At 41.9% G+C, this 12368-nt stretch overlaps 1 protein-coding gene across 5 annotated transcripts in view; it reads right to left on the bottom strand.

Moving 5' to 3' along the window:
* Window positions 1-12368, bottom strand: part of hivep2a (HIVEP zinc finger 2a) — a 64954-nt gene that overhangs the window by 31814 nt on the left and 20772 nt on the right. The window contains exon 1 of one of the 5 annotated variants that reach the window (XM_079475442.1): window positions 7893-8088. The exons of the other annotated variants lie outside the window; for them this stretch is intronic. The gene's annotated coding sequence lies outside the window, so the exon portion shown is untranslated. Of the gene's footprint in view, window positions 1-7892; window positions 8089-12368 lie in introns of those variants that run through there. 5 annotated transcript variants of the gene reach the window in all.

Raw genomic sequence — 12368 nt, 5'->3', positions numbered from 1 at the left:
GCCGCTGCAATCTGAGGGGTGCTGGGGAGAAAGAGCATACCAGTTTTTTATATCTCTATAAAACAAGCAATGAAGTGCCACCCTAAGTTGTCTCGGAAGGAGGCCCCCCAGCCAGGAATGCGGCAGCCTTGCCGCCCAGGGCATCTGGGCGCTGGAGCCACCTCACCGGAGGAATTTCTTGCCTTCGTATAAAACTGATAATGGGATGTGTACTCAGCAGGAGTGGAAAATCAGAGGTGCGTTACGAGGTTTTCCACATTCCTCCCTCTCCGTGGGCCAGACATGCGTGCCCTGCATATGCTCAAGTCTGGGAAGAGTGTGTGAGGATATCTGTGTGTTTATGTCTAGCTGGGATATCCCCACAGGCAGTGGTGTGAGTTCCTATGTATGCTTTTTGAGTTTATACTTGGCAGACGCTTGGCAGACGCTTCCAAATTAAGATATTACATATCACACCGAATCTCTTTCTTGAGCCACCAGTACAGATCTAATGCCCTGTGAGGTTTGGTTCGAAGGCCATATCCTGAATGACGCAACCAATGGCTAGATTCACCACACTAATATGCAACTGTGAAGCCAAAAACTGATACCCCATTTCACCAAAGACGTCTTTTTACTTCCAACCTAGGCAGCCGCGGCCGTCTCCACGGGTGATAAACGCAGACAGAAACCAAAGAAAGATCTAGTTTCTCCCTCTGCTGAATGACTTTTGTTCAGTGTGGCTGTTTGCGGACAGACGGGTGGAAGTTGTCACAGAACGATCTCCCATGTGTTGGCCAGGAGTGGTGGCCAACGTGAACCGCATTCAATGTGACATAAGGAAATCAGCTCTCGCCGTTACCATATTTTACAGCCATTTTCGAGTGTTCCGACTATGTTCTGTATCAGAATAACAATTTGTGTCAGTTCTAATGTTGCAATTGAACATAATTGAAAGAAATTTGGTAGATTCCAAAAAAGCTTTACATCAAATTGCGAACATCAAATTGCACAACAACTAACCGATACTAAAAGTGTACAGCGGGCCACTTCTCTTTTAACTCTTTACATGATATATGACATCAGGTTAAGCATGCAATTTTGATCACAAAGTCTCACTATTCTTCTCACCCCGTAAAGGGACAGTTTATCCAAAAATAAAGATACTGTTTACTCACCCACGAATTGTTCCAAATGTGTATAAACTTCAGTCAGCTGTGGCCTAATGGTTAGAGCGTTGGGTTTGTGATCAGAAGGTTGCCGGTTCTAATCTCAGGGCCAGCAGGTCATGACTGAAGGGCCCTTGAGCAAGGCACCTTACCCCTGATTGCTCTGCAGTAATGTGACACTGTATAAAACTACTTGTAAGTCGCTTTGGATAAAAGCGTCTGCCAAATGAATAAATGTAAATGTACTATAGTAGGAAATAGAGCCCTTCATTTCAGCCCGGGCCCTGACTTATTTACGACCCTCTGGCCCGGCTTCGGGACAATTTTTACGTCATAGCTCACAAGAGGGGTGGGGGGAATGGGCTTGTTTTCGGCTTTTTATCTATTAGACATTCATTGATATTTCTAATAAATATTAGACATTGATGATGGTAAATGTAAAACATCAAACAAGTTTACACATCATGCTGAAACACATTACATTCTGCTTGCACGCAGTTGAGCCCGCACGTACATACAGGTTTCCCTGGTCCACTATTCACAGTGTTTAGTGTCCTCGCCAGCAGCAGAAGCAGCAAGCGTTCATTCAGCAAAGCAGGACAAGTTGTAGAAGAAAGGAGGACTGGACTATAACCTTCCACTGTGGATGCTGTACTTTTTCAACACGATGTTCTTTAAGAGATTGTTCTTGTGGCTGTACCCATTTTGGAGTATTAGACTTTTTTCATTGGATTAGTAATTGTTGCTAAAGTAAAACAATCTGCACGTTGTTGTTATTATTATTATTTTAAATTGTTTAGATTTGACACATTTTCGTTAGTTTTCACCGTTGCAAGCAGCAGAGCACCTCCATTTATAAAAAAAGTGAGCTTTTACTGTTGTGGTGATAATAAACGTTTAAACTAACATTGTGATATGCTGAAATTGTTGAGTTTTTTCTTTATTTAAAAAAAATATTTGGACTTTATTGCAGGCAAGCCAAGTGTTGATTTGATGGACTAAATTGATCAAACGTAGTCAATTCAACATCTTGCGCTAGCCGCTTGGTCGTCTCTTTAAAAAGACAAAAAGTTTAATTTACCAAAGAAAAGAATTGCGAATTGCTTGCTTAATTATCTTAATAAAGGAAAAATGTATATTTAACTGCTTTGCCATTAAAAAACAAAACAAAACTATTTTAATGGTTGGAACAGTAGTATTGGCTGTGTAATGGGATACAGAAAAAAAATCAGGGTCTAGGCAGGCTCGGGCCTAGAATTCTGATAAGCTTGTCGGGCAGGGCTCGGGCCTGAGCATCTCGGGCCAGGGCCGGGCTAAAGCCTAGATTTAAGGCCCGTGCAGGGCTCTAGTAGGAAAGATTACAATAGTAGTCAAAAGTGCCCCAGAACTGCTTGCTTTCCAAAATTCTTAAAAATATCTTCTTTTGTGTTCAATAGAACAGAGACATTTATAAAGCAATTTTTCCTACTATGGACTCCGTTGACTACCAAGAATGTTTTGGTTTACAAGCATTCTTCCAAATATATTTCTATATTTATACGGATTTGAAACAACTTGAGGGCAAGTAAATGAAGACAGACTTAATTTTTGGATGAACTGTCCCTTTAAGCGGAAAAACTTTAGCATATTCAGACATTTTAATGGTCACGAGCATCACTATTCGAATACATTGTGTGATCAGATCATCGGTATCTCACAGTAATGAGGGCTTCCATGCTGGTGGCTTGTTTTTCTATTTGTTTCCCCTTGTCTTTCCACTTACTTCCACACTACTTTCTCTTCATCCCCACACACATACCATGTGCCCCACGGCAATATTCACTAACTCCTGCGGTTTTTAAATAGGGCAGTGCAATCTCAGTCACAGCAACCCACGGCTGCTGCCTCTCCATCTGCCTGCGCCTTTTTTCCACATTTCCTTCCATTTCTTCTCTGTCCTCTCCTCTCTCTGACTCAACTCGCCGCTTCCATTCAGAGGACTAAAAATATAAGTGAGCCCTCACCTTGCCTCGCTGTCAGAGCGTCAGAGCATCAGTGGGCTGAATAGACGTCAGCTGTGCTTCTCTTGTATGGTTTAAGATTTAGGTGAGCTCCATTAGAGTAACCTCTCGCTTTTTCATTAATCTAAAACGATTATATATTAACAAAAGCCTCTATGGTATGATGGTTGAAAGTTGGTAACCAAACAGTGCTGGGGGCCAGTTAACAAAATTTTTCGAAATATCTTCTTTTGTGTACTGGGGAACAAAGATCATTACAGGTTTGAAATGACAAGAGGGTGAGTAAATGATGATGTATTTGGGTGAACTATCACTTAACAGGTTTTTAAACTATCTAAACCGTCACCCCCCCTAAAACAAAATGTAAATAGCCGGAATTACAAGTCCTGTATTGCCTATAAAATCTTGCGACCCGCATTGAGTGATTCAGATGCTGGATGAGATGTTTAATAGGGTGCAGTCTCCCAGCTCCGCTTGTAAAGCCAGATTTTTTTTCACATCAATAATGAAACCCGCAGATGATCGGAGAGCGCAGGGAGTCCGAGTAAGATCAAGGGGGCTCAAAAATCTCTGTTGTTTGGAATAAAAAGTGATGAGACTGCATGACTTTAAAGAAAGGCAATTAATTTGGTCAAAACAATAACAGATTAAGCCACGATGTGAGGGTTAGTTCAGATGAGGTCTTCGGATTAATTTATGCCCGCAATAAAAGTCTATAAATATACGTTACTAAACCTCAGAATCTGTACATGGGATAGATCTGGATCGTAAATTGTTTTTATGTGAATCTCTATCGCCGCAAACAGATTTTCCGGCATAAAAGCTGCCAGGAATGCGCTCGATTCAGGCCAGCGGAGACAGGTGGTCTCACCTGCGATTCAAGTGTTACGCCATGGAATAAAACCCACCATTTTCCTGGCTGTTCTCATACATCCCTATCACCTCCACATAAGGTTCCTCCTACTCTTTCGATCGCTCCTTTTATACTTCTATTTTGCAAAATCTGGTTTAAATTTGCCAACCCTGCAACGCCGGCCAAGCACCTTGGTACTGCTCTCATTTAAGAGTATCTCGCTGTTGTCTTTTCCTCCTTTCGCCTGAGAATGTCATGAATCTCTCTCTTGCTCTCTGTTTGATGTCTTAGCTGACCCCAGGCCCGGGCTAATGTCAGTGGGCCATCTGTGATAGGAACCCTGGGGCCCAAGTGGCAAAGGGCCACATGCCAGCCTGCCCACTTCCTGACTTGAGCCCACACACTGGGCCTGGCCGCAGCTGTGCCTGCACACACACATGCACATGAACACAAAAACGCTGCTGGCTGGCAGAATTTATTGACGACATGGTACGCGCTCAAAACAGGCATGAGGTCAGTTTGTCAAAACTCACCACTCACTCAGCTGCTTTTCTGTATTGTTTTGAAGACCATGTGGTAGAGCATTACAATAGCTATCACAAGGTTATGGGTTCGATTCCAGGGGAATGCACAGTAAAAATATAGCGCATTAAAAAAATTTACAAATATAATGGAAAAACTATCCGTCAAAAACATATACAATCCTTAAAGTCAGTGAATATCAGCATTATTGGAATCTCACCCTCAGATCCTGGCTTTTCCACCTTCTCGCACTCGTACCGAACTGTGAGTCACGCAGTGTTTGCCCATTTGGCACAGGTTGGGTATATAGGTCTCTGTGTGTGCTATCGTTCTGGCACTGGCCTGGACCGAACAGAAGGTATGTAGAGCTTAGCCCAGTCGGAACCTAGGCCATAGACACAGAGAGGGGACACAGTCAGGGTCTGTCCAACCTCTAGCCACCTCAACGTTCTTCTGGCACTCGGATCAGTGACATTTGCGTCACAGGGCAGCACAGCTTAGATTTGAATGGGCACAGAGTAATTCTGAATGAAACCCTAAGTCTTCATGACGAAAACCTGGCCATGTTGTTTCGATCAGACTGAATTTGTCCTGAATGTTCATAATGACAGAAGCATATTTTAATGATGTTCAAACTAAATGAACAACCTGACGGCTTTGCTCACGCATGGTTTTAGTCAAAATAGAACAGCAATTTAAAGTACGCCATCTGCCTCCAAGCTTCTGTACAACGAATGATTCATAACAATGTCATGTTTTAAAAAATCATGTAAGTACACAAACCATAAAATCAGCTGTTTTTTGTTGCAGAGGCAGTTAAAAAATATTATTGAATTGTGTTTGTTTGTGTAAAAATGGTAAATATCTTCTCTCTGGTACAGGATCACAGAAATGTATAAAAAGATATTAAATGGAGAAAATGTAACAAATTGTTACATTGGAATTACAGTATAAGGTTCTATCTGCATTCTGAGCAGTTTTGAAAAAACAAGCTTCAAAGTTTTTGCATTCCATTTGACTTTGTAGTTTTGTTTTTAAAAGTCCCAAAATGTAAAGAAAAAACATAAAATAATGTTACATTTTCAGAGAATAAGAATATGCAAATAACTACATTTTGACAAAAATGTGAACCTAACAATTCCAAAGTGATGAAATTACGAATGGCTGATAAACAAGAAGTGAACATTGATGGTCCCCATAGATTCATTCAGGAGCACCAATTGCGTATCTGTTTCATCAGTATCTGTCAACACATGGCACTTGAGAAAAAGGAGTCTCTGTGTCCCTGCAAAGACACTTGCGAAATCAAGGAAAACATTTGGGCGGATGTGCTGATTGTCTCTTTCACTCCTCTTCAGCAGTGGGTGGAGCATCCCGGCCCAAGGTCATGGAGGATTATTCCTCTCAGGTGCACAGGTGGCTCTTCCTGGAATACTACTACAGCTCTTCATTAATTTCAGATGGGTTATGTCTTCAAATACAACTGCTTACAGCTGAACCAATGAGTGGTGGGATTTAATCGCCATGTAAAAAAGCCGTGAGTAACATCCGCTTCTTTCATGAAAAGCAATGATAATGTGTCATGATTAGAAGGAACATGTGTACTAATGTGTGAAAATAATTGAAAAGCCTTTCGGTGAAGAAATTCAAAGAAAACACTTAAAAGAGGAAGCGCAAAAATGTACAAAAGTATGTAAAGAAATGGGACACAACAATCACAAGGTCAGATCCTAAATAAAGTCCAATTGTGAATCTTAATGATCAGTCATTTCAAAAACTTGATAAATTCGAGCACCAAATAGGAGACCCCCCTTCTGAGAGCTTCTGGGTACATAGAATCAATGTGTGACATCCCTAAACACAAACAACATAAACAACCCGGCAGAAAACACGCGACACCGAATGCAGTGCCCCAAACCTGGACACAATTACTTCCTGCTCCGCTGCAAAGGCAGAAATGTAAAAATGCGTTGGTATCAGTGTCTGTATTGTTGCGGAGAGGGGTCTGCTATACTCCCGTGAGTGCAGTGGCGGCAAGTGAACATCACATTACTCTTGTACTCACAAGCAGACAGAGCTCCCGCTCGGAAAGGTAATTGCTTTCCCTCCACCACCAGGCCAGCACGTCACCTTAGGAAAGAATCTGCCACGGCGATCAGGCTTCCCTCCGCTCACACGCTTTACTCAAAACCCAAAGGTAAACACAAAGACGGTCTAAACGATGGAACATTTTTGCAGACATGATGCCGCTCCACCTGAGAAGCTAGCCTCACAAGAAGCTATTGATATTCCTCTGAGCACACCGAGCAGGGCATTTCCCGGAATCCGCCAGAGAGATGTCGCTGCGGTAGAAAACTCTGAGCAATGAGATTCTAAAGTCAGAGTATTTGTGAATGGAAAATGCTTAAGCACACTTGGCAGGGCGGTTAACTCCTCTGCTATCAGACGGGAGTATAACAGTTCTCCCTGCACGGGCGGGCGGACAAACGAGGAGTAGGAAGAGGAGGGTGTGCTCTCCTGACCTGCATCGAGAGACTCATCTCAAGGTCACTGTAAACTCAGGGTTCCCCTGTTGTCTGCATTTCTGGATGGCGGGTGTGTATTACTGTGGATTCTACGCATAAAAAATAATCGGTTTTGTGAGATAAATAGGTGATGTATTCTTTAAGAACAAGGGCTTCTAATGCAGAGAGATATATGTGCCTGTGACGTCTGCCTGGTGTCTACATGGTGTTTCCCTGGTCTTATTGTCAGAGCTTTCCCCTTACATTAATTATTCCATGCTCATAAATCAGACGGCTGCATGGGGGAGGTAAGCATGTCCGCAGATAGAGAAGACGCATTCTGCAAACAAGCGTTGTAATAATTCCCAGTGGCATGGATAGACGAAGCATGTGAACCTGGGGTGTGAGGTAGGGGTGTCCCTCCACCTGACATTCCTGCACAAGCTTTGCAGACAGACGCTGAAAGTCTACCAATCATCCACAGCTGTAACGCATAACAACAAGTGCATGTCTATGATCTAAGACAAGAACGAGAGAATCTCTTTCTTAATCTCCGGAAGCAGATTCCTAACAAACTCAAGGTGATACCACTGTGTTAGTGGTATTATCAGACAGAGATGGCTGCAATAGCTCTGCATGCGATCTGGTTGAGGAAAGCAAGCGGAGACTCTCTCACTGACAGCCTACTGCAGCCCAGTCTGCTGCTCTCAGACAGCCACGAATGAGCCACGGCACTGCCTGTCCCGCAGTAATATTATCCCACTGTCAGTTTGCTAACACAGACAGGGACATCACCTCGCTTATCAACACTAGACACATTGACAGACACAGAAGAGAAGCGAAAAATACTGATTTGAGAACCAACCTGGCTTCTCAAGGTCCTTGGTCATCCACAACATTCCCCTGATCTCGAATTCCCCTTGTCCATTCTAGGAGGTTAGGAATAAAACATTAGCCAGGCAGCCGAAACTCCCATCAATCAGAAGGCTCTCGCTGATAGAGCGTATACTAGGAGACCTACTGATGTAAGCTAGTCACCAGAGAAAATACCCAGTCGTGACGCATATCCAGGAACAAAAATAGCACTGGGGCCCCTAGAGGGGTTATTCGACAGCCAACGCTAAGAAGTACTTTTGCAGTCCCAGCTCTGCTGTTTTTGTGCCTACTCACACAAGAGATTTTGATTCACAAAAGCTGGACTTGACCAGAAATAAAAGGGTCAGGCCACTTGGGTATGGGAGGGGGATTAGAGGCAGCTTTTATATGTATGAATGAGTGTTTGTGTGCAATGACACACAGAGTCTTATAGGACTATGCTTTATTTGCCATCCAGCTTCGGTGCCTTTGACCTGGGGATTGTCCAAAGAGCGTGTATAACAACAAGGTATCACCGCAGCTCCCCTTCCACTCCTCCCGCAGCGCTAAAAATAGCTTACCAGGCTAATTCTTACAAAATCCCTTTATAGATGCGCTTTCACCGTTCACTCTCGGCTAGCCCAGATACTGATATGATTAGCCTACAGATCATGACTTGTCGGGTGTCTGCGCGAGGGATATTTTCACCATGCCAGAACAAAATATGACATTGTACAGAAGTGCACTGCGACATTCCCAAATAGAGGAAGATTAGAATACCTGCTGAGCAAACACTTCTAGCCAATCCTTCGCAGAACACAAGATTAATTCTCACGCTAATATATTTACCTATGCTCCATGCGTCTTGATTGACAGCAACACAGCCCTTTTGAGGGTCACCTGGAGGGGCTAACAGCTCGAGAGTTATGGCCATATTCCCCACAGCTGCAGCGGCATTCCGGAGAGCATTTACTCAATCGCTGGGATGACATCAAGTTGTAAAGATCCACAGTGATAACCATTCCGGTTATCCCAAGATGTATCAGTTAATCACATCTCTAAGCTAAACATACACAGCTACCCAGCAAACTTTTGCCCTTACCACAGAATCCAATTAACACACCTAAATATATATGACCAGTGCTGACCTCTAGAAAGACCCTCTGTGTCTAACTGATAATCTGGCCGGCTAGGAGGTGAGATCCCCATGACATCTCCTGTGAAGAGACCCAGGGAATAAAAAACGGAACTGGGTCCTTTGGGGTTCATGCTCACTGTTGGAACAAGTATCTCTGAAAACAACTCTTCTGGTTGGGGTACTTTTAGAATCTACAAAGGAGGCGCCACATTAAAATGTGTTTGTAGACCCTTAAATTGATTAAGATAGGTATCAAAGGTCTGATATTCTGTGTAATTGCAATTTATTACAAAACTGCCTTGCAGTGGGAGGTAGGAAGAATTTTGAGAACCAGATAAGGTGTGTTTACAAAATGAGAACATCTGTTTAATGTGGGGAAACACGGTAGGTTTCATCAACATCATATTGTTTGTTGTCTTAACTTCCAAATCAAATAAATTATTCATCCAGTAACAGTGTTCACATACAGTGTATACATACACATTTCCTCTAAAAGCAATACCACATAATAGTGGATTTCTTTTTGATAACTAGCCAGGTAAGGTTTCATTAATATTTAACTGCTCTGAATGTGACTGCCCTTGATCTAAAAAGAGCCTTGGTGAGTAGTCCACATAGCCATTACTAATATTAGACAATGTGCAGAGTGTGAATGATTTGCTATTATCTGAAAGCAAATAAAAAAGCCATAATCTGATGGATAGCAGGACCAAGTCAACATTAAATGAGAAAGTCGCATAATGACAATCAGAAAGTTTTCATGGTTTGGGAACAGTCAGTGAGGAGATAACAGTTTAAAACAGGATCTGAATGGACGTCTGGCTGTTCCTTCGCATCGCCCTAAGTAAATAAGCAGGCTGACAGCTCTATGGCCCAGGGACAATAGAAGGGGAATGAGATCTCAGCCGGCATTACTGCTGAATGAACAGTTTAATGGCTGAGGTGCCGCTCTGGACATTTGCCAAGCTGCCAGCGCATCTCTAATCAGTGGCGGGCTGCGATTAGAGGAGGGGCACGGGGGAAATGAAAGATCCACCCGTCACCAGAGTGAACTCTGCTTACCTCACCAAACCCCTGGCTGGGATTTGATTTTGTTTTCTGCTTCCCGTGGAAGATTTCCCTCTTTGATGATAATGACAAATCTACTGCCCAACTACTTTGATAAGCACCCTTTTTGTCAAATTTTTGTCTGTGGTTAGTCTAACCATCTCAAACCTATATGATGTGTCATATATAATTTATTGGTCATTATATTATACAAATCATCATTGCTACATCAAATTTTGATGTGAGAAACATCCACCTCCATTCCCACAAATTAATCATGTATTATGAGATAAAATGAACAGCCTTTTTCAATGTTTGTGAGTAAAATCAATCGTCAGGCTCCCCGAGGACGTTTTGTGCAGTTTATCTCAAGTCGGCATTTCATTTGAGGACAAAACTCATAGCTCATAGCAAGCGAGAGGTATCTGGACAAGGTTTATTGCCAGATGGTAATGACATTCTGTAGATGTCAGCAACCTGCTCTTCTCACATGGTGCACAACTATAGAAAAGTAGCAAAACTTGTAAAGGAACAATACAAATTCTGAACAGATTCTGAAATTGCAAGTAACTTTAAATGGGGAAACGGACCCAAGGTTAATTGAGAACTTGAATTCCCCTAGTACATCTTTACGACATCAATAATTTATATTAAGCAATGCTGTAAGTATTGTATTCCCATCAAGGTGTACAAGGAGAGACATCTTCTGATATCTTTATCAAAGTGGTTGTTTTAATGCTGAATAATTGAACATTTCTCAGTAACAAAGTGCTCGCATCATACCACTGCTGGCTTTCTTTGTTATGCATTTCTGAAGCCGAAATGAAAATGTTTGAAGCATTAAAAAAGATCCGAACGGAAATGAGGGATGTTTTGTTTCTACGCTCTGATGACAACAGAAGCTTGTGCCTTCAGGAACCATCAATCCTCGAGTGTGAGAATCGTTGAGAGAGCGTCAAATAAAAAAAGCAGATGAATCAGCAGGGAACGGCACTGAAAACACTTTTTCCAAGCCTCTTTTACTTTATCAGTCATTCATTTACGCCTGCTGCAAATGCAGCTACTGGAGTTGTAAAAGATAAAAGTGGAAATAACGCAATAATGGATAACTAGAGCGGAGTAAATTAGAAAGAAATCAGCGCTGGGTCTCATTTGTAACGCTGCACGGTACTTTCCATCCGATCCCTCAAGCGCATGAGAGGGAGAATGCGGCCTTGCCAACTGCTCATAAACAAGAGCACATGAATCACAAAATTAGAGCATGTTAACATGCGATCGCTACAGAGGAGTTTGCAGATTCCCTAAGTGATTAACCTGAAGATGAACTGATGCATCAAAAGCACCGCAGCATCCAAGTATCACAAAGCATCACAGCTATCACATAACTTCAGTATATAGCACTCCTCCGTACAGGAAGTGATGATTCTAATGTGAATAAAGAGTGATCGTAAGGCGATGTAATAGAAAAATAAACTACTTATCAGAGCCATAATGACCAAACAGTAATTTACCCAAATCTAATTTGACCACAGACCGGAATGGGTAACTGGGGCTAGTTGGGGCTAGTTGACATTTTATACAAAGTTTACACATTTCGTTCTGTATAAACACATCTTAAAGTCTTAAAACTAAAAGCATAAGAATAAAGAATATTTATTAAACATTCACCTGTTCATTAAAGGCACAGTTTGCAAAAATATTGTGTCATTTCAAACCCATAGGAGTTTCTTTCTTCTGCAGAACACAAAAGAAGATATTTTGAAGAATGTTTGTAACCAAACAACTTCAGGCCCTATTGACTTCCATTGTATGGACACAAACCCACTTGTCAAGATATCTTCTTTTGTGATTCAAAGAAAGAAAAATTATGGAGAGGTTTTGAATAACACAGAACGGATAAGAAGTAAGAAATATATAAATAGAATAAATAATAACTTTTGTGTGTGTTTGTGTGTGTCCTTTTGTATTTATTTCCCGGTGGGGACCTAAACCTGAATGCACACCAACTCATGGGGACTCTTGTCACCGTGGAGACCAAAATTGAGGTCCCCAGGGCAAAAAAGTTTATAAATTGTACAGAACGAAATTTTTTGAAAATCTAAAAATGCAAAAACCTTTCTATGATCTTAAGGTTTAGGGGTTGGTATATTTTAGTGCATAAAAAGCATTAAGCCTTTGGACTGTCCGATGGAGATAATAAACCAGACGCACATGCGTGTGTGCGGTCTGTCCCTTAAAGCCCACTTTCCACCTTTGTTGTCACAAACTTGCCACTTGAAAAAAAAACTCATAAAATAGCAT

This window comes from Barbatula barbatula (genome assembly GCF_947034865.1).
Source record: "Barbatula barbatula genome assembly, chromosome: 15".
Lineage (NCBI taxonomy): Eukaryota > Metazoa > Chordata > Actinopteri > Cypriniformes > Nemacheilidae > Barbatula > Barbatula barbatula.
This window is presented reverse-complemented; position numbering and strand designations above follow the sequence as displayed.